General features: G+C 40.4%; 1 long non-coding RNA gene and 1 pseudogene across 1 annotated transcript in view; one reads left to right on the top strand and one right to left on the bottom strand.

Moving 5' to 3' along the window:
- The first annotated feature begins 2,892 nt into the window (after positions 1-2,892).
- LOC123386079 overlaps positions 2,893-23,622 on the top strand; it is a 29,778-nt gene continuing 9,048 nt past the window's right edge. Inside the window, exons 1-2 of the long non-coding RNA XR_006599594.1 lie at positions 2,893-3,319; positions 10,509-10,710. This is a non-coding gene — a long non-coding RNA (uncharacterized LOC123386079). The remainder of the gene's footprint in view (positions 3,320-10,508; positions 10,711-23,622) is intronic.
- Positions 6,393-6,491, bottom strand: LOC111561077 (annotated as a pseudogene).

Genomic DNA, 23,622 nt, shown 5'->3' with positions numbered 1-23,622 from the left:
ACTTACAACCCTGAGATCAAGAGTTACATGTTCCACCAGCTAAGCCAGCTAAGTGCCCATCCATTTTTATTCTTTGTTTATGACCAAAGTCTTCTCTAGGTTTTTTTTTTTAAGTTTATTTATATCTATTTTAAGAGAGAGAGCATGTGCAAGTGGAAAAGGGGCAGAGAGAAAGAGAGAGAGAGAGAGAGAGAGAGAGAGCGAGAGAGAGAATCCTAAGCAGACTTAGCACAGAGCCCTACATGGGGCTCGAACACATGAAGCATTGTCAGATCATGACCTGAGCTGAAATCAAGAGTTGGACCCTCAACCGAGTGAGCCACCCAGGTGCCCCATCTTATCTCGTTTTTAAGCACAATTATTTCTAGGAATTTGGAAGAAACTGCAACTTATACTTGGTCCACCATTTTGAAATGAAAGTCTTGGTTCTGACTAAACCACCCAACCTTTGACAGTCACTGGGATTTGTGTTAATTCACCCATCTTTGTGGAAATGAGAAGGGGACATGAAAATTTGGTTAGAAAGCAGGAACAATTTATTTTCTTAAAACTGATTTCTTATAAACACCTGAATGGGAAGTTAGAAGTTTGTATCCAAAAGAGTATTTTTTGGTTATTGGGAAATGGGCCACTCAGAGTCTGAAACACACTCAATGTTAGAAAAATATCCCTATTTGCCTTTCAGAGTTTGAGAATTACATACTCTCCAACTGAGTGAATATCAAGTGCCTGGATCTGGTGGAGCTGCCTCCTCTGGGATGACAAACACTTTGGTTCCAGGCAGCTGGGGAATTTATGGACATCTGAATCCAATCCAGCTGAGCAGGAGAGAAGCTTGGGAAGGAGCCAGTCAGGTGCAGGACAAAATTAGGGCTACAGCTGGAGGGAGAGGATTCCATGAGGGGGAGGGGCAGCCTGAGGGGCTGAGTCATCAGTGCAGGGAGAATTCTTAGGGCTCTGGAGTTCTGGTTAGGCTTTGGTGTTGAAATGAAATTTTGGCTTTGATCCTCTGAGAAGGGGCTGATCCTGTTGAGAGAGATTCCAATTGGAGGGTCGTCTCTATTTCATGGAGAAGGGAACAAATTGCAAAGTCCTGAATAAAGAAAAAAGGTTTTTGTTTGTTTATTTGTTTGTTTAGGGGGAGAAGTGTTTTAGTCTATTCAGGTACAATGGAAACAGAAACAGGATTTAAAAACTTAGTTAAGAAATCTGCTTTGTTTCCTTTCAAGAAACTGTATAAAAAGATTCAGGACCACATGACCGTTTTCTAAAATTGAAATGAGCGTGGTCTGCAAAGGGTGGGAGTGGGATGTGGGGGCGGGGAGGGGGACTAGCCAAGAGAGGATTAAGTGTGGTCCTTGAACTTCAGGGCTCTCACAGGGACCCCTTTCAGGGCCTTGACCATGTGTTCACTTGGTCATATGCTTTTGTAAAATTTGCAGAAGTGAAACCAGTATCTCCTTCCACCCTGACTTCCCTCCATCACCATCCTTTCATATCACGTGGTAAGCAGCTAAGGGTATTTCGGGATCTGACTAAAGGGATGTCAAAGCAAAGATACAGTGAATTTCGTTCAGTGTGATGTATTTACATAGTTTGCAGGCACTTCTGGGCATAGTTATTGCCAGCTCTTTGAATGTAGCAATGGCTTTTGGGAATGCTCTCTCTTTTTTTTTAATTGAGATATAACTCATATACCATAAAATCGAATCTTAAAGCATATAATTCAGTTATTTTAGAGTAGTCACAAGGCTCTGCAACTATCACAACTATTTATTCTAGAACCTTTTCACACCCCGCGTTCCCAAAGAAACCCCATTAGTTACTCTCCATTCTTTCCTTCCCCCATGGCCAGCCAACTCCTGATCTCTTAATTCCCTCTTAATCTACTTCCTGTCTCTCCGAATTTGCTGATTCTGGACACTTTCTATAAAAGAAATAATATATGTGACCTTTTGCGTGTCTGGTTTTTTTCACTTCACACAATGTTTCAAGGTTCACTCCTGTTATAGCATGAGTCAGTTCTTTATTCATTTTTATGGCTACATAATACTCCATTTTGTTCATCCATTCCTCGGTTGGTAGACATTTTGGTTATTTCCAGTTATGCTCTTCCTGACCAATGTGTGAACTCAGCTAACATGCAACTCCAGAACCAGTGGTAATGTCACACTATGAAGATACCCCAGGGTGTCCAGTGCTGGAAGTGTGACTTGTGGAGGAGAAACACTTTGAATTATAGAGTCAGAAGCTATCATGTCAGAGGAATGACTACCTTTATCAATTCTCCATGTAGAAGGGATGTAACAAAACTGTTGTCAAATGAAGGTATTATCAAAATTTTTGCATCCCAAATATGTAGAAAGACACATAGAGGTGTATCAGTAGTTAGTTAATTAAAATATCTTTTTTGGGGGGGGATATTTTTTGTTAATTATCAATTTTTTCAAAACATATGCTTTGTGGTTTATTTTCTCATTTTAAATAAACACTTTTAAATTTGAGTTTGTATTTGTAATTTGGCATTTCTTTTCTTAAAGGCCCTAAATCATATATACAAGCAAAATAAGGATCCACCCTGCTCTGAAATGATACTTTTAACTCCCCTGCTTTTTTTTTTTTAAGTTTATTTATTTGGGGTGGGAGGGGCAGAGAGAGAAGGAGAAAGAGAATCCCAAGCAGGCTCTGCACCGACAGCTCATAGCCTGTCACGGGGCTCGAACTCACAAACTGTGAGATCATGACCTAAGCCACAGCCAAGAGTCTGAAGGTTAAGGACTGAGCCACCTAGCCCCACCCCCACCCCCCTTTTTTTTTTGGTAGTACTACTTAGGGGTGGCCAGGAGCTTGTGTGAGATTTCCTCCTAGGGAATTATACAGCAAGTTGCTCATTTTGTTGCTTTCCACCTTCTCATTGTCCATTCTTTCCTTTTTCAGCTCGCGAACACTTTCAGGAAAAACTAGCTCAAGCAATACCTTATTACCTCATTAAATATGCAATACCTTGAAGAGCTGCTGTGATTGATTAAATACCGTTCAGCAAATATTTCCCTCTAGGCTCCCCTTCCCTGTGGGACAGAGTCTACTTCCCCTCGATTCCCGGGTTCCCACCGTGGGCTTGGCCATGTGACTTGCTTTGGCCAATGGGATGTGGACAGAAGTCCACGTGACACTTCTGAGCCCCAGAAGCCGCTTTAGATCATGTTCTGGGAGCCAGAGGTCCTTCAGCGTGGGTCCCGCAAGAAGTCACTGGTAGCAACCTAAATCCTGAACCCGAAGCTCAGCCCAAGGAGGAGCTGCTGCCGCTGACCTGCAGACCGTGAGTGAGAAATAAACGTTGACTGTTCTGAGCCACCGCGTTGGGGCTTGTCTGAAACACACTGGGGCTGCAGCAGGAGCTGACTAACGCAGATGCACGTTCCCAGTATGAACAGAGAAGCCAGTATCATTTATCTCTCGGGAGACAGCTGAGTTTGGTCCCAAAGGTCAAACTTCCAAGATCCCTGACAGCAGATCCCAGTACACCACCTTCCTAGGCTCCTAATTAGAAAAAAAAAAAAAATGTTTATTCATTTTTGAGAGAGAGGGAGACAGAGAGAGAGAGAGAGAGAGAGCGAGCGTGAGCGGGGGAGGGGCAGAGAGAGAGAGAGGGAGACACAGAATCCGAAGCAGGCTCCAGGCTCTGAGCTGTCAGCACAGTGCCCACGAGGGTCTGGAACTCACAAACCTCACAAACCTCGAGAACATGACCTGAGCTGAAGCGGTTGCTCAACCCTGCAGGCGCCCCTCTAGGCTCCTAATTTAGCACTTTTCCATCTTTCAAGGAAATCCATTTCTGGGTTGAGGACCTGCCTCCTTTTCCCCACCTCTGGGCAGGTATAATTTTAAGTACAAGTCGTTTCATTGTTTCTACTCTCTATAATAATATTTTTGTCACTTCAGTTAAACCGCTTCCAAAAGCAGCCCACTACACTTCTCCAAGCCTCTAAATCTATCGCTTCAGTTTGACAACCCAATCAAAAATAGAAAAAAATCTCCGGGACTCTTTTTTTTTTTTTTTTAATGTTATTTACAGTTAAACTTATCATGTTTTTGTGTGTTGGTGGGAGATTAGAGTCAAAAAGACAGACTATTTCAAATATAATAAATCTTGTCAGAAATTTTCTGAAGTTGAGAAAATTTCAGTAGGTTATAATGTCTTTAACTTTACTAAAATTTCTTCTTTTTAGTTGGGTAATATTTTCTCTGCATAGCATGATAACTCAAAGTGAATTATGTCCAAACTTACTTTCTTTCCTTTCTTTTCCTTTCCTTTCCTTTCCTTTCCTTTCCTTTCCTTTCCTTTCCTTTCCTTTCCTTTCCTTTCCTTTCCTTTCCTTTCCTTTCCTTTTCTAATTTACATCCAAGTTAGTTAACATATAGTGCAACAATGATTTCAGGAGTAGATTCCTTAATGCCCCTGACCCATTTAGCCCACCCCCCACCCACAACCTCTCCAGCAACCCTGTTTGTTTTCCATATTTAAGTCTCTTATGTTTTGTTCCCCTCCCTGTTTTTATATTCTTTTTGCTTCCCCTCCCCCTTATGTTCATCTGTTTTCTGTGTTAAATTCCTCATATGAGTGAAGTCAAATTTGAAGATATTTGTCTTTTTCTGACTGACCTATTGCGTTTAGCATAATACCCTCCAGTTCCATCCACGTTGTTGCAAACAGCAAGATTTCCTTTTTGATCGCCAAGTAATACTCCATTGTATATATATACCACATTGTCTTCATCCATTCATCTATCAGTAGACATTTGGGCTCCTTCCATACTTTGGCTATTGTCAGTAGTGCTGCTATAAACATGGGGGTGCATGTGTCCCTTCGAAACAGCACACCTGTATCCCTTGGATATATACCTAGTAGTGCAATTGCTGGATTGTAAGGTAGTTCTATTTTTAACTTTTTGAGGAACCTCCATACTGTTTTCCAGAGTGGCTGCACCAGTTTGCATTCCTACCTGGGATTCTTTGATCAAAGGATTAAACTTTCAGAAATTTAGCCTAGGGGCACCTGAGTGGCTCAGCTGGTTGAGCATCAGACTTTGGCTCAAGTTGCGATCTCATAGTTCATGATTTTGAGCCCCACATCGGGCTTATTGCTGTCAGTACAGAGCCTGATTTGGATCCTCTGTCCCCCTCTCTCTCTGCCCTTCCCCCATTCACTCTCTTTCAAAAAAATATAAAACATTTAAAAAATAAAACTAAGAAATTTAGACTAAAAGAACAATCACACAAATATGTAAAAATGCGTATAGAAGAATGCAAAATATGAGAAACAACCTAAATGCCCAGCTATAGGGGATAGGTGAAATAAAGTATATGAATCCAAGGGGATACTCACACCACTGTCATTAAAAGTGTTAGAGTGAAAATGTGTTTATGGACATAGAAAGGCAAAGGTTGCCAAACAGAATGTACCGTGTAAACTCATTTTGTGAACCCAAAATCTGTGTATATATCTAGAAAGATATATGCCATTTGTGTTTTACAGTAGTTATATCTGGTTGTTAGAACTATGAGTGGTCTTTGCCTATTTCATTTTGCTTATCATTTTTTCTTTTGCTACCCATATTTCCTAATATTCTGCAAAGAGCATGTTCTACTTTTGTAGTGAAAATGAAGTAATTATATTGTCATTTTGACCCTCAGAACTGTTTTCAATGAACTGAGAGGATCTCTCTTTTTTTTTTTTTTTTCTAATTTTCAGTTTCATTTTCTAGATACTCAGGGGTCAGGGGTGTAACGCAAAGAAGATGACGAGGATGGTGATGGGGGCAGTTCTGTTCACAAAAGGATAGCAGGTTTAGGCATGCATGGAGGGAGAAAGGGAACCACAAAGCAAGGCTCGCACGGCAATCTGGGCCGTACAGGTAAAGATGGATTTCCTCCTGCGCCCTTCCTGTAGAAATTAAGCAGTTTCTAATGAGCTTGGGATTTCCGTTTCCTGACGGAATACAAGTCAACACAAGATGGAAGCAGTGATGCTTAGAGGCCTGGTTGGAGAGGAAGTGACAGATCCAACTGAGAACATTTTCACTTGATTATATTTTGCCCATGGCAGTCAGGAATGAGCAACCTTTTGTTGCTGGGGGATCAATTCAGGAAGAATGAGTTCCTGAGAGGTTTACATGACATGTAGCAGACCACACGGGAAGCTGGTGGTGGAGTCAGACTTTGACTTCCAGCCCAGTGCATATTCTACCCATGCCATTTCAAGAACTGCTGAACAGACAGACTCATGATGGCCGCAGTGACAAAGTTAACTCAGAGTTAGAGAAAAAAGCCGTCCCTGCCTACTCATGTGTCTGAGTCATCCGGCACCGCCGTATAGAGAGATGGTCCCTGGGAACAATATAGACTGCTTCACACATTTGTATGTCATCCTTGTGCAGGGGCCATACCAGTCTTCTCTCTGTTGTATCTATATTCGTCTAAGGGAAAGAAACAGAGAGAGAGAGAGAGCAAGTGGGGGAGAGGGGCAGAGGTAGAGAGAGAGAGAGAATCTTTAGTAGGCTCCATGCTCAGCACAGAGCCCGATGTGGGGCTCGATCCCATGACCCTGGGACCGTGACCCAAGCTGAAATCAAGAGTTGGATGCTCGGTGGACTGAGCCACCCAGGTGCCCCTTGTTGTATCTATTTTAGTACACGTGCTGTCAAAGTGAGCACCTACCATGGCATGAGCTCTCCACCTTTTTTTTTTTTTCATAAATTTTTTTTTTTCAACGTTTATTTATTTTTGGGACAGAGAGAGACAGAGCATGAACGGGGGAGGGGCAGAGAGAGAGGGAGACACAGAATCGGAAACAGCCTCCAGGCTCTGAGCCATCAGCCCCAGAGCCTGACGCGGGGCTCGAACTCACGGACCGCGAGATCGTGACCTGGCTGAAGTCGGACGCTTAACCGACTGCGCCACCCAGGCGCCCCTCCACCTTTTTAAAGAAAGGGGGATTCCAGGTTTAGTGTTCTCCATCTGCACTGAAAAGTGGTAAAGAGAAAAATCAATAAAATGACAAAGATAAAATACAGGAAGGGAGATATAGCAATACAATGTGGTGAGAAAAGATTGTTAATCGGACAAGCTAAAAAAGACCCAGAGTAAGACTGTGTCCAACCAAAGGAGATCAAAGCAGCAGCAGAATAGAGCTGGGTTTCACAGCCAGAACAACCGACAGGGCCGAGCAACCTTGCTGCAAAGCAACAGACCCTTTGGCCTGACCCTTCTGGACCAGCGGAGTTAAACTAGTGAGGTGCTGGAGGAGCCAGGTGTGTACATCTCTCCAGCTCTGCATTCAGTCGTGGCAGAGTGATGGCTGGAAGTCAGCTCTGGTGGGAGTGCTGACACGGCAAAAATCAGCAAATGCTATAAATCAAGGCTCTTCCCCCCAGAGACCTGGTTGTGAAGCACTTACCGGCATTATCACTGACAAAAAGCGTCTAACCTCTCAGGGGAAAAAGCCAAGGGAAAATCAAGCAGTGCTGGCACAAGTTCAAAAGTATGCAAACACTTCTCCCCACCACTTGACCTCACTACCCCTGCCCACGGCAGGGCTCTAGGACTCCCTCCAAACCCACCTTCCCAAATACTTTCCTGTGATGTCTAAGCCCCCCCACCCAGGGCACATTCTCAAGGAGAAGCAAACGAAAGAGTCTGATTCCTTCCATGCACAGGGCGTGCCACCTCTGAACATAAAGTGAAACTTGAACGTCCCTTTGAGCTTACAAGGAAAATGTAAAGGAAATTAAAAAGGCCCTTAGTGGTACTTGACTTGTAGAAGGGCAAATCTAACTTCCTTTATAGTTTTTCTCCAAGATCTGCACCTCTGTCTTGAGTAGAATTGGAAATGGTCTTTTGTTACCTTTTTTTTTTTTTATGTCTGCAGAAACAGCTCAGCTTTAAAAGAGAATTATTAAAATAATTTGGGGTAAATTGTAAAATCTTTCACTGTTTCCAAATCATCAACTCTTGCTTAATTACTGCCTCTCCTCTTCTCCTCCTCAGCTGACCTGTTATAGTCAACTAGGCTGGAGGGATGTGATTCCTTTTGATTGGGTTTCAGTGCGACAGAGGCAGGGGGGTGGGGAGAGAGAGACGAGGCAGTGACATCAAAATGACATCCTGTTTAACTGTCCACTTGACATGGTTGTCATTTTTATGCTGGTATCTTTAAGTCTTGCATCTATGTATGATCTGTCGGCACTGTTTGTAAAATCCCTGTTAAGAACAACTAAAAGCTGAGGTGCCTGGGTGGCTCAGTCTCTTGGGCATCCGACTTCACTCAGGTCATGATCTCACGGATCATGAGTTCAAGCCCTGTGTCAGGTTCTGTGCTGACAGCTCAGAGCCTGGAGCCTGCTTCGGGTTCTGTGACTCCCTCTCTCTCTGCCCCTCCCCCACTCACGCTCTGTCTCTCTCTCCTTTCAAAAATAAACAAACATTAAAAACATTTTTTTTTAATAAAATTTACAAAAAAGAACAACTAAAAGATGAATTTAGTGGCTATAATATGCAGAAAGGAATGAGAAAAAGAAGCTCCAGATCCTGAGAAACCCTCAAAAAAGATAAACTCTGTACAATGGTGACAAATAATGTTTTGAAGTTTTCATTATAAGAGCATCATCTGTGCATATAATATATGAAAGCATAGAATATAGTAGGAATCACCAGAGTTCCATCATTCAGGCATGATGAGTGCTTCCATTTTGGCTGGATTCTCTCTAAGGTCTGTTTCTGTGTGCATGTGTGTATTTATTCAGATATCAAGCAGAAGACACAAATGAGCAGTCTTTCAGCTAAAAAAAAAATCTGGCATGTTTTATTGGGCTCATGCAGTGTATTTACCATTTAAATTAGATTTTTAACAGGCAAAAATGAAGAGATTTTTAATTAAATCCAGCTTTGGAATTTTTCTTGAAAAATCAAACCTGTATTTTCAAATGGCAGGAGATAAGGAGAGAGTCACCTTCAAAAGGAACCCGTGCTTGCCAATTTGCCATTGTCCCAGTGCGGTTTCTTTTATTTGTTTATGCTGCCTATTGGCTTCCATAGGTATTTAAGTTTGATGTCCTGATGTAGAGTGCTTTTTTTTTAATCATTGCATTCATTTTGCACATGCAACTTTACGTTCAGCTCTTTTCCGTCAGCAATATATCACTAACCCTTTTCCCTGATCATTCTGGTGTACGTACAGTGTTATATACCATGTAATGCCGTACTTATTTTCTCCCTGATTATCTAGTGTATATACAGTAGTAAATATCAAGTACATAAAAGTATGAAGAAGAAATTAACTATTATTTGGAATTTTTCTTCTTTTTTTCCTATGCAAATACCCTTTTTAATAGTGGGAATCCTTCTGTACATACAATTTTGTAGCTTTTTCACCTTTTCTTGCATTATAAACACTAACACTACTCATCAACTATATGCAGCTTAGTTAACAATTGTCTTCCCCCCTGGTTGGATATGTGGGTTTCCCTTGTTCTGTCATGATTATGTTATAGTGAATATCTTTCTGCTGAAAGTTTTTTCTATATTAAGTTTCTTCTGCTAGGCTATATTCCTAGAAATGGGCTATGCAATTAAAGGATACAAACAGTTTTATGGCTTTTGATGTATGTTGTCAAATTGTATCCCAACAGGGCTATCCGGTGTTCTGATTTACACATGTACCTACATTATGTGAGAATATGTTTCCTGACACCTCTAACAGCATTAAATATACATGTATAGATTCATGTTTGTATTATATATTCACTATTGCTTTGATACAGAAACGTAGTACCTTCTATTTTTAATTTTCATTCTTCTTGTCCCTAAGAACTCAACTATGCCCTTTGAAAAGAGCAGAACACCAAGGAAAGAGTCTCCCTAATTCAAAGGGACTCCCATGGGACAGCCACACAATGGAGGTGGAAGTGAGTTAAAGGCAGAAACCCAGAAATCCCAAGCTGAGGCGCACCTGGGTCAGTTGAGTGTCACCCTTGGCTCAGGTTATGATCTTACGGTTTGTGAGTTTGAGCCCTCTGTTGAGCGGGCTCTGTACTGACAGTGCGGAGCCTGCTTGGGATTCTCTCTCTCCCTCTCTCCGCCCCTCCCCTGCTCTTTCTCTCTTTCTCAAAAATAAATAAATAAGCTTAAAAAAAAAAAAAAAAGAAAGAAAAGAAATCCCCAGCTGAGGTAGAGGCAGCCAGGAGCAGAGGCACTAGAGGGCAGAATGAGGCAAAGGGGTTGAGACCACAAGAGTCAGCCTGGTGAAAACTAGGAAGGTTTAGACAAGTCTATAATCCAGACCTCATAGCTAAAGCCCCAAATAGCTAAATCCACAGGATACAGATTTTTTTTTTTTGTCTTCTAGTGTGTAGTGTTTTTAGGTCTGAACTCTTAATGAGGCCAGTAGTCTAGAGGCCACTTTAAATTTTTCACCACAGGTAATTTACCCATTTCTTTCTCCTTCTTCCTAGTTTATCCTGCCGGCTTGAAATTCCTCTTGAGACAGGATTTGCCTAGAACCTACTGTCCTGAATCCAAATCATTTGTTTAACTTACAGAAGCATGTAACCAAAATGGAAATCAAGTACCATGGACCTGGACGGTGGGGGCCTGAATTAAAATCACTCAAGACAGGAAGAATTTGACATGGTCAATCAGACTTCAGAGCCAAGGGTAACATCAGGAGTGGCCAGTGTTCACTGCCTGAGGCTATTTATTATTAATGTGGAGTCAAAAATCTTTTCATTTATTTTTTTTCTGTGAACACTTCATAAAACTGAAGTTTGAAGGGAAAAGGGAAATATGAAAATATGAAACCTCATATGAATAAATGAATATTCTTAGCTACAGTGATGTGTAATTAAACTTGAAGGGAGCAGTTGTTTCTAGATTATAATTTCAACTTTATTTCATCGAATGCATTTTTATTAGTTTTTATCTCTGGTCTTTAGGACTTGATTCTAGTGATTTTACTGCCTGGGGAACTGAGAATAGTGAGCATGAAAGTTATAGTTGTGCCTATCTAGCTCACAAAATGTTGTTTTTATTTTTTTTCTTTTAATGTTTGTTTATTTTTGAGAGACAGAGAGACAGACAGAACACAAGCAGGGGAGGGACAGAGAGAGAGGGAGACACAATCTGAAGCAGGCTCCAGGCTCTGAGCTGTCAGCACATAGCCTGATGCGGGGCTTGAACTCACGAACCGTGAGATCATGACCTGAGCCGAAGTCGGACGCTTAACCAACTGCCACCCAGGTGCCCCTAGCTCACAAAATGTTACTAGAAACATGGATTTCCACATCAGGGCCAACAAACCTTGCCAAACTCTGGCCTGCTTTTGTACAACTTGTGAACTAAGAATGGTTTTATTTTTATTTTATTTACTTTACTTATTTTTAATAAACACACAATGTTATATTAGTTTCAGCTATACAATATAATGATTCAACAATTCTCTGCATTTCCCAGTGCCCATCACGAGAAGTATACCCTTATTCTGTTTCACCCACCCCCCACCTACCTTTCCTCTGGAAACCACCATTTTGTTCTCTGTATTTAATAGTCTGTTTTTTCCCCTTTTTTTCTTTGTTTACTTGTTTTGTTTCTTAAATGCCATATGTGAGGGGAATCATATGGTATTTGTCTTTCTCAGTCTGACTTATTTCACATAGTATTATACCCTCTAGATCCATTCATGTTGTTGCAAATGGCAAGATACCATCCCTTTTATGGCTGTATAATATTCTGTAATCTATATTGGTATCTATATCTCTGTATATACACAGTACATCTTTAACCATTCATCCACGGATGCACACGTGGGTTGCTTTTATATCTTGGCTATTGTAAATAATGCTGCGGTAAACATAGGGGTGCATATATCTTTTCAGAATAGTATTTTCATTTTCTTTGGATAAATATCCAATAGTGGAATTGCTGGATCATATGGTAATACTATTTTTAATTTTTTGAGGAAACTCCGTGTTGTTTTCACAGCGGTTGTACCACTTTGCGTTCTTAACGGTGCACAAGGGTTCCTTCACATCTTTGTCAATACTTGTTATTTCTTAGACTTTTTAGCCATTCTGGCAGGTGTAGGGTAATATCTCATTGTGGTTTTGATTTGCATCTCCCTGACAGTTACCAATGTTGGCTGTCTTTTCATGTGTCAGTTGGCCATTTGTATATCTTTTTTGGAAAAATGGCTATTAAGGTCATCTGCACATTTTTAAATTAGAATATTTGAAGGATTTTATTTTTGGTGTTAAGTATAAGATCTTTATATATTTTGTAAATCTTTATTTTTTTAATGTTATTTTTGAGAGAGAGAGGGAAAGAGCACAGGCATGAGTGAGGGAGAGGCAGAAAGAGAGGGAGACAGAGAATCCTGAGCAGTCTCCTCACCGTCAGCAAAGAGCCCAATGTAGGGCTTGAACTCACAAACCATGAGATCATGACCTGAGCCGAGATCAAGAATTGGTTGCTCAACCAATTGAGCCATGCAGGCACCCCTATATATTTTAGATATTAACCCCTTATCAGATATATATTTGCAAATATCTTCTCCCATTCAGTAGGTTGCCTTGATTTTTGTTGATTGTTTGCATTGCTGTGCAAATGTGTTTTTATTTTGGTGTAGTTCCAATAGTTGAATTTTGCTTTTTATTCCCTTGCCTGAGGAGACATATCTAGAAAAATGTTTTTGTATTTGATGTCAAAGAAATTATTGCCTATGTTTTTTTTTTCTAAGAGTTTTATGGTTTCAGGTCTCACATGTAGGTCTTTAATCTTTCTTGTGTTTGTTTTTATCTATGGTGTAAGAAAGTGGTTCAGTTTCATTCTTATGCATGTAGCTATCCAGTCTTCCTGACACCATTTGTTGAAGAGACTGTGTTTTCCCCATTGTATGTTCTTGCCTCCTTTGTCATCGATTAATTGACCATATACCTGTAGTTTTATCTCTGGGCTCTCTTCTGTTCTATCAGTCTATGAGTCTATTTTTATGCCAGTACCATACTGATATGATTACTACAACTTTGTATTATATCTTGAAATCTGGGATTGCGATACCTCCAGCTTTGTTCTTCTTTCTCAAGATTGCTTTGGCTGTTTAGGGTCTTTTGTGGTTCTATACAAATTTTAGGATTGTTTTAGTTCTGTGAAAAATCTGTTGTTATTTTGATAGGGATTGCATTGAATCTGTAGATTCCTTTGGGTAATATTGACATTTTAACAATATTAATTCTTCCAATCCTTGAGCATGGAATATCTTTCCATTTGTGTCATATACAATTTCTTTTATCAGTGTTTTATAGTTTTCAGAGCACAGGTCTTTCACCTCCTTGGCTAAGTTTATTCCTAGGTATTTTATTCTTTGGGGGACACTTGTAAATGGGACTGTTTTCTTAATTTCTCTTTCTGCTACTTCATTTTAAAGAGATTCAACAGGTATCTATATATTAATTTTGTATCCTGTGACTTTACTGATTTTTTTTTTATCAGTTTTAGTAGTTTTTTGGTGGATTCTTTAGGATTTTCTTTTTTTTTTTTTTAATGTTTATTTATTTTTGAGACAGAGAGAGACAGAGCATGAACAGGGGAGGGTCAGAGAGAGAGGGAGACACAGAATCTGAAACAGGCTCCGGGCTCCGAGCTTTCAGCACAGAGCCTGACGCGGTGCTCGAACTCATGGAACGCGAGATTGTGACCTGGGCTGAAGTCGGATGCTCAACCGACTGAGCCACCCAGGCGCCCCTCTTTAGGATTTTCTATGTATAGTATAATGTCATCTGCAAATAGTGAAAGTTTTACTTCTTTCTTACCACACTGGATGCCCTTTATTTCTTTTTCTTGTCTGATTGCTGTGGTCAGGACTTCCAGTACTATGTTGAATAGAAGTGGTGACAATGGACATATTTGTCTTGTGCCTGACCTTAGAGGAGAAGCGGTCAGTTTTTCATCATTTTGTATGATGTTAGCTATGGGTTTTTCACAAATGGCCTTTATTATGTTGAGATATAATAATGTTTCCTCTAAACCTATTTTGTTGAGAGTTTTTATCATGAATGGATATTATACTTTGTCAAATGCTTTTTCTGCATCTATTGAGATAATCATGGATTTTGTGCTTTCTCTTGTTAATGTGATGGATCATATTGATTGATTTACAATATTGAAACACCCTTGCATCCTTGGAATAAATCCCACTTGATCATGGTGAATGATTTTTTAAATGTACTGTTGGATTCAGTTTGCTAATATTGTGTTCAGGATTTTTACATTGATGTCCATCAGAGATATTGGTAGTTTTCTTTTTTTGCAGTGTCTTTATCTGGTTTTGGTATCAAGATGATGCTGGCCTCATAGAATGAATTCGGAAGCTTTCTCTCCTTTTCTATTTTTTGGAATTGTTTGAGAAAAATAGGTATTAACTCTTCCATAAATGTTTGGTAGAATTTGCCTGTGAGACCATCTGGTCCTGAACATTTATTTGTTGGAGTTTTTCAATGACTGAGTCAATCCATTGCTAGTAGTTGGTCTGTTTAAATTTTCTATTTTTTCCTGATTTAGTTTTGAAGATTGTATGTTTCTAGGAATTTATCCATTTTTTTTCTAGGTTGTCCAGTTTGTTGGTATATATTTTTTCATAATATTCTGTTATAATCCATAATCCTTTGCATTTCTGTGATGTCAGTTATTTCTCTTCCTTCATTTCTGATTTTATTTATTTGGATCCTCTCTTTTTTTTCTTGATAAGTCTGGCTAAGTTTTATCAACTTTGTTGACCTTTCCAGAGAACAGTTCCTGGTTTCACTGATTTGTTCTATTGTTACTTTAATCTCTATTTCATTTGTTTCTGCTCTAATCTTTATTATTTCCTTCCTTCCACTTGCTTTGGGCTTTTTTTTTTTTTTTTTCAACGTTTATTTATTTTTGGGACAGAGAGAGACAGAGCATGAACGGGGGAGGGGCAGAGAGAGAGGGAGACACAGAATCTGAAACAGGCTCCAGGCTCTGAGCCATCAGCCCAGAGCCCGACGCGGGGCTCGAACTCACGGACCGCGAGATCGTGACCTGGCTGAAGTCGGACGCTTAACCGACTGCCCCACCCAGGCGCCCCCTTTTTTTTTTTTTTTTAATTTAACTTCTTTACTTGTAGGATTAGGTTGTTCTTATGAGATTTTTCTTGTTTCTTGAGGTAGAACTGTGTTGCTATAAACTTCCCTCTTAGAACAGCTTTGTTGCATCCCAAAGATTTAAAATTTTTTAAATGTTTATTTGTTTTTGAGAGAGAGAGAGAGAGAGAGAGAGAGAGAGAGAGAGAGCGAGCAGGGGAAGGGCAGAGAGAGAGAGAGAGAGAGAGAGGGAGACACAGAATCTGAAGCAGGTCCCAGGCTCCAAACTGTCAGCACAGAGCCCTACACAGAGTTTGAACTCACAAACTGTGAGATCATGATCTGAGCCTAAGTCGGATTTTTAACTGACTGAACTACCAGGTGATGCCCCACATCCCAAAGATTTTAGACCATTGTGTTTTCACTTATTTGTGTCCATGTATTTTTTTATTTCCTCCTTGATTTATTGGTTTGCCCACTCATTGTTTAGTAGCATGTTATTTAGTCTCTATGCTTTGTGTTTTTTCCAGATTATTTCATGTGATTGATTTCTAGTTTCATACTGTTGTGGTTGGAAAAGATGCATGATATGATTTCCACATTTATTTTTAATGTTTATTTTTGAGAGAGAGACAGAATGTGAGTGAGGGAGGGGCAGAAAGAGAGGGAGACACAGAATCCGAAGTAGGTTCCGGGCTCCGAGCTGTCAGCGCAGAGCCCGACGCAGGGTTCAAACTCAAAAACCGCGAGATCATGACCTGAGCTAAAGTTCAATGATTAACTGACTGAGCCACCCAGGCGTCCCTCCACATTTTTTAATTTATTGAGACTTTTTAAATTTATTGAGACAAATTTATGGCCTAACATCTGACTTATTCTGGAAAATGTTCCATGGGCACTTGGAAAGAGGGGCGCCTGGGTGGCTCAGTCGGTTAAGCGTCCGACTTCGCTCAGGTCACGATCTCGCGGTCCGTGAGTTCGAGTCCCGCGTCGGGCTCTGGGCTGATGGCTCGGAGCCTGGAGCCTGCTTCCGATTCTGTGTCTCCCTCTCTCTCTGCCCCTCCCCCGTTCATGCTCTGTCTCTCTCTGTCTCAAAAATAAATAAAAAACATTAAAAAAAATTAAAAAAAAAAAAGAAAAGAACGTGTGTACCACTCTTTTTGGATAGCATGTTCTGAATGTATCTATTAGGTCCATCTGGTCTAATGTGTCATTCAAAGCCACTATTTTCTTGTCAATTTTCTGTTTGGATGATGTATCCATTGATGTAAGTGGGGTGTTAGAGTCCCCTGTGAGTATTTATTACTGTCGGTTTCTTCCATATGCCTATAATAGTGGCTTTATATATTTAGGTGTTTTCATATTGGTTGCATAGATACTTACAATTGTTATACTCTTGTTGGATTGTTCCCTTTATCATTGTGTAGTGTCCTTCTTTGTCTCTTGTTATAGTCTTTGTTTTAAAGTCTGTTTTGGCTGACACAAGTATTACTACCCCAGCTTTCTTTTCACATTCATTTACATGGTGAATGTTCTTCCATCCTTCACTTTCAGTCTGCATGTGTCTTTAGGTCTGAAGTGAATCTCTTATAGACAGTATATAAACAGGTCTTAGATTTTTTATCATTCAGTACCCTATGTCTTTTGATTGGAGCATTTAGTCCATTTACACCAAAAGTAATATCGATAGGTATATGCTTTTTTGCCATTTGTTACTTGTTTTACGGTTGTTTTTGTAGTTATTCTCTGTTCCTTTCTTCTTCTCTTGCTCTTTCCCTTGCTTTTTTTTTTTTTAACTTTTTTTTTTCCAACGTTTATTTATTTTTGGGACAGAGAGAGACAGAGCATGAACGGGGGAGGGGCAGAGAGAGAGGGAGACACAGAATCAGAAACAGGCTCCAGGCTCTGAGCCATCAGCCCAGAGCCCGACGCGGGGCTCGAACTCACGGACCGTGAGATCGTGACCTGGCTGAAGTCGGACGCTTAACCGACTGCGCCACCCAGGCGCCCCGTCTTTTCCCTTGCTTTTTGATGGCTTTCTTTAGTGTTAAGCTTGGGTTCCTTTCTCTTTATTTTTTGTGTATCTATTACAGCTTTTTGATTTGTGGTTATCATTAGGTTCATATATAACATCTTATGCACATAGCAGTCTATGTTAAATTGATGGTCACTTAAGTCCAAATCCATTCTAAAAAGCACTAAATTTTTACTCCCCTCCCCATGTTTTATGTATATGATTTGATACTTTACATCATTTTATTTTATGAATGCCTTGACTGAATTTTGTAGATATAATTGATTTACTGTTTTTGTGCTTTAACTCCCATACTGATTTTACAAGTGATTCATCTACTACTTTTATTCTATGTTTGCATGTACCTGTGAACTTTTATCCCTTTCCTAATTTTCTTACTCCTGACTATGGCATTTTCTTTCCATTCAAAGAATTTTCTTTAACATTTCTTATAAGGCTGGTTTAGTGATCATGAATTCCTTTAGTTTTTGTTTATCTGGGAAACTTTCTGTCTCTCCTTCTATTCTGAATGATAACCTTGCTGGATAGTCTATTTGTGGTTGCAGGTTTTTTTTTTTCCCCCCAGCACTTTGAACATATCATGCCACTCCCTTCAGGCCTGCAAAGTTTCTGCCAAAATATCAGCTGACAGCCTTGTGTGTGTGTGTGTGGGGGGGGGGGTCCCTTGTATGTAACTGTTTTCTTTTTCTCTTGCTGCTTTAAAAATTCTCTTTTCACTATCATTTGCCATTTTAATTACAATGTGTCTTGATGTGGACCTCCTTGGGTTGATTTTGTTGGGAGTTCTCCATGCCTCCTAGATTTGGATGTCTGTTTCTGTTCCCAGATTTGGGAAGTTTTCCGCTGTTGTTTCTTCAAATACATTTTCTGCCCCCTTTTCTCTGTCTTCTTCTGGGATCCCTGTAAGGTAAATATTATTATGCTTGATGATGTTGTTGGGTTCCCTTAACCTATTCTCATTTTTTATTTTATTTATTTATTTATTTGTTTATTTAATTTATTTACTTACTATTCAGCTTGGCCTCTTTTCATTACTTTGTCTTCCAAGTCATTGATCCATTCCTCTGCCTCCTCTAATCTGCTATTGATTCCCTCTCCTATATTTTTTATTTCAGTTATTGAGTTCTTTGTCTCTGACTGGTTCTTTTTTTATGTTTTCTCTCTGTTTGTTGAGGGTCTCACTGAAGTCCTCCATTCTTTTCTCGAGTCCAGTGAATGTCTGTGTGACTGTTACTTTGAATTCTTTACCAGGCATACTGCCTATCTCCATTTCACTTAGCTCTTTTGCTGTGATTTTTGTTCTGTTCTCTTCTTTTATCTGGGGCATATTCCTCTGTCTCCTCATTTTGTCTAACTCTGTGTATATTTCTATGTATTAGGAAAGTCAGTTATATCTCCTGCTCTTGAAAGTAGTGGTCTTATGAAGAAGAGGGCCGTGTAGCCCAATGCATCCTGTCCACTGGGACCAGGTGCTTTAGGAGTGTCTCCTATTAGACTACATGTGCCACACTGTTTTATCTGAGTTGCATTTGCCTTCAGTCCAGTTGGCTGCAGTGGTCCACTTTGCCTACTGTGGGTACAGGAAGGGTTTGGTGCCTGTGTTGTTAAGGGGCCAGTCTGCAACTGTTGTTGGTTTGTAGTTGGTAGTATCAGCTGTCAGACCAGAAGCCTGCCTTCGGCCCCTTAGCTGTAGTCACACCAACCTGTAGGGCACTCTCCCTACATTGTCCTCTGTGAGGCTTTCATGGGTGGTTGGGCCAGCAGTCAGATCACATGCTTGCCCCCAGTCCAGGGCTGCAGATGCACTGATCTGCAGGGTATTCGCTCTGCACTGCAGGTTATCATAAGGTTTGGCTGTTGGGACTATGGGTGCACTGGTCTGTGTAGTTATCTTTCCCTCTCTCCAGTGTAGGAGTCACTTTGGAGTGGCACTGGTCCCTGCCGGGGATGCCTGCAGTGTGTGTTGAGGCAGGAGCTGATTTGGAGGGATGCCTACTAGTGGAGCACGTTGGACGGGGGTGGGTTTGCAGGAGAATGTGGGGGCAGTTTGCCTAGTGTTATGGAGTTGGGCGGACAGTGATCACAGTGTTTCCCCTAAATGTCCTGCTGTCTGGGCGAGGGGGTGGGGATTGGTGGGGATGTGAAGAGAAACGGCATCTGCCAGCACTTGTTCTTGGAGAAGTCTCCTAAATATTCCTGCCCCTCCAGCGCATGTTCTGAGATTAGTAAATAAATCTTCTCATATACCCCACGTGCTTTTCAAACTGCTGCTTCTATGCTGTATCCCAAGGGGCTGTTTGTTATTGTGGCTCTGTAAGGGTGGGACTCAGTTTTGTATCATCCTCTGCCTGTCCCTAAACTAAGCCTGCTGAGTTTTAAAGTACCCAGAGTTAAGCCCTACTGATGGCAAAAATTCACAAAATTAAGCCCCACTGGTTTTCAAAGCCAAAATATTATGGGGACTCATCTTCCCAGTGCAGGCAGGTCCCCTGTGCCTGGTGTGCCTTGTGTGGGTCTGCTCTTCTCCCTTCTTGTGCTGTCCCTCCTCTTTGTGATTAGTCTTGCGAGGGGTTTGGTTCCCAACAGTGACTCTGCCCCTCCTACCCTCTTGAGAGAGAGAGATATATACGCACACACGTACACACATATATATTTTAGTATATATTTATGTATTTATTTCTAACATAAGCTTCTGCCACTAAAGTGTTAATTCCCTAAAAGGACTGCATCTTGCTTTTTCATGTGTCCTTTATTTAAGTTCACAGTAATAGTTCACAAATGGTTCTTCAATACATGATGACTATCTATATATATGTGATATTTATCAGTGTATAAATGATATTGTTTAGAATAGACTCAGTTACCTTGGGCATCTGAAATTTATAACATATTTTTATATATTTAAATTTCAATTCCAGATGATTTTCATAAGAACGTATCATCTGGATTATACCTGTGTATAAAATTAATAGAATATTTAAGGAAGATAGTAGACTTATTTTTCTTTTTTTCTGTTTTTATTGAAATGTAATTGACATGTAACATTGTATTAGTTTTAGGACTATAGCATGATGATTTGATATGTGTATACATTGTGAAATGATCACCACACAGTAAGTTTAGTTACTTTGACCGTTACTTTGAATTCTTTATCAGGCGTACTGTGGTATCTATCACCTCACATAGTTAAAATTTTTTTCTTGTGATACGAACTTTTAAGGTCTACTCTATTAGCCATTTTCATATATATTATACGGTTTTGTTAACTTTAGTCACCATGCTGTAGTTTATATCCCCAGAACTTATTCGTCTTATACCTAGAAGTTTACATCTTTTGACCACCTTCATCCACCCCACCCACACTTGCCTCTGGAAGCCCCCAGTCTATTTTCTGTCTTTATGAGCTGGTTCTGCTAGATTTTAGATGTATGTGAGATCATTTAGTATATGTCTTTGTCTGAGTTATTTCACTTAGCGTAATGCCCTCAAGGTCTATCTATGTTGTAGCAAATGGCAGAATTTCCTTCTGTTTTATGCCCAAATAATACTGTGTGTGTGTGTGTGTGTGTGTGTGTGTGTGTGTGTGTTTGTACACCACATTTTCCTTTAAAAAAAGGTTCATTGGGGCGCCTGGTGGCCCAGTCAGTTAAATGTCCAACTTTGGCTCAGGTCAGGATCTCCCCACTTGTGAGTTTGAGTCCCATGTCGGGCTCTGTGCTGACAGCTCAGAGCCTGGAGCCGGCTTCAGATTCTGTCTCCCTCTCAATCTGTCCCTCCCTGCTCATGCTTCCTCTCTCTCTCTCTCTCTCTCTCTCTCAAATAAATAAAACATTTAAAAAAATTTAAAAAGGTTTATTTATTTACTTTGAGAAAGGGAGAGAGAGAGAGAGAGAGTGCATGTGCCCGAATTGGGGAGGGGCAGAGAGAGGGAGAGAGAGAATCCCAAGCAGGCCTCGTGCAATCAGCAGGGAGCTGGACGTGGGCTTGATCTCACGAACCCTGAAATCATGACCTGAGCTGAAATCAAGAGTCAGACACTTAACCAAGTGAGCCACCCAAGTATCCCCACATTTTCTTTGTCTATTTATCTGTCAGTGGACACTTAGGTTGTTTCTATCTTGGCTAATGTAAATAATACTGCAAGGAACAGGGGGATGCAGATATCTGTTCAACATAGTGATTTCATTTCCTTTGGATAAGTACCCAGAAGTGGAATTGCTAGATCAATTGATAGTTCTGTTTTTAATTTTTTTGAGAGTCCTTCATATAGTTTTCTATAGTGGCCACACCAATTTACATTCCCACCAAAAGTGCCTGAGAGTTCCCTTTTCTTTACATCCCTGGTAATGCTCACTATATCTTATCTTTTTTTTAATTATTAAAAAATTTTTTAAATGTTTATTTTTGAGAGAGAGAGAGAGAGAGCACGAGTGGGAGGAGAGGCAGAGAGAGAGCGGAAGACACAGAATCTGAAGCAGGCTCCAGGCTCTGAGCTGTCAGCACTGAGCCCAATGGCGGGGCTTGAACTCACGAGCCATTAGATCATGACCTGAGCCAAAGTCAGACACTTAACCTACTGAGCCATCCAGGTGCCCCATATCTTGTCTTTTAGATGATGGCCATTCTAACAGGTGTGAGGTGACATCTCATTGTGGTTTTGATTTGTATTTCCCTGATGATTAATGATATTGAGCACTTTTTCATGTGTCTGTTGGCCATCTGTGTGACTTCTTTAGAAAAATATTCAGTTCCGGGGCGCCTGGGTGGCGCAGTCGGTTAAGCGTCCGACTTCAGCCAGGTCACGATCTCCCGGTCCGTGAGTTCGAGCCCCGCGTCGGGCTCTGGGCTGATGGCTCGGAGCCTGGAGCCTGTTTCCGATTCTGTCTCCCTCTCTCTCTGCCCCTCCCCCGTTCATGCTCTGTCTCTCTCTGTCCCAAAAATAAATAAACGTTGAAAAAAAATTTTTTTTTTAAAAATAAAAAAAAAAAATTAAAAAAAAAGAAAAATATTCAGTTCCTCTGCCCATTTTTTAATCAGATTGGGGTTTTTTGCTAATGAATTGTATGGGTTCTTTATATATTTCACATATTAACCCCCTAACAGATATATAAGTATTGATCTCTGTGTCAAGGCTACCAAACCTCACCCTGTCATAGCCTGCTTTTGTACAGTCTGTGAGCTAAGAATGGTTTTTGGATGTTTAAATGGCCAGAAGAAAACTTGAAAGGAAAATAGTACTTTGTGACATGTTAAAATTTTATGAAATTCAAATTTTAGTGTCCATAAAACAAGCTGTATTGGAACACAGTCATGCCTGTTTGCTTATGTATTATCTATGGCTGGTTTTGTGCTATAATGGCAGAGTAGATTAGTTGCAACAGAAACCATAGGGCCTGCAAAATCTAAAATGTTCACTCTCAGGCATTTTATAGAAAAAAGTTTGTGGACTCCTGCCCTAATGCATTTAGAGACCTTGTCTTACCCAATTGAACACTTTTGAGAGGGGTCCTATCAATGTTAGCTAAATTTGTAGTTAGCTAAATTTGTAGCTAAAAGTGTATGTTAGCTAAATTTGTAGTGCTGCTAAACCAGGCAGGAGGAGAAAATACTTGTTAATCAAATACAGGAAAAATATTAAAAATGAATACAATAAGTGATCAAGTTGAAGTGGGCATTGAGGATCCAAAATGAAATGCTACAGGTACAAAATAAGGAAAGCCTGAGGTTATGGCATTAACAATCTGATGAACGATGTCAAATTATAGTGTTAAATAGTAGTGCTGTGTTCTCAAGAGAAGCAAACACAGGTAAGGTTTAATAACAATGAATACTTATCCATCTGAGATCAATACTTGACTCAAGCCTTGGGGCTGCACTTTTTGGTGCTTTGGATCCCCTCACAACACACTCAGTCCATCAAGGCTCTTGACAAGTGACTTGATCTATATTATGGTGTCTGGATTTTGGGTCTCCAAGCTCTAGAAAGACATGGGACTGAGGGTTCTACAAAGATGCTTTTAAGTGCAGAGGAAACAGATGTATCAAAAATGGTCAAAAAATCTGATGTGTTTAAACAAGAATAAAGAAGGAACAGATCTGGGGCGCCTGGGTGGCTCAGTTGGTTAAGCGTCTGACTTCAGCTCAGGTCACGATCTCGCAGTCCGTGAGTTCGAGCCCCACGTCGGGCTCTGGGCTGATGTCTCAGAGCCTGGAGCCTGCTTCCGATTCTGTGTCTCCCTCTCTCTCTGCCCCTCCCCCGTTCATGCTCTGTCTCTCTCTCTCTCTGTCTCAAAAATAAATAAACGTTAAAAAAAAATTAAAAAAAAAAAAAAAGAAGGAACAGATCTGGTGCTGTTAGAGCAAGGACATTGTGAAATAAAAGGCTTGTTCTGTAATGCCCAGTCTTGTCACTTACTAGTCATGTACTTTAACCTA

Source organism: Felis catus, chromosome B3 (assembly GCF_018350175.1).
Source record: "Felis catus isolate Fca126 chromosome B3, F.catus_Fca126_mat1.0, whole genome shotgun sequence".
In the NCBI taxonomy this organism is placed as follows: Eukaryota; Metazoa; Chordata; class Mammalia; order Carnivora; family Felidae; genus Felis; species Felis catus.
This window is presented reverse-complemented; position numbering and strand designations above follow the sequence as displayed.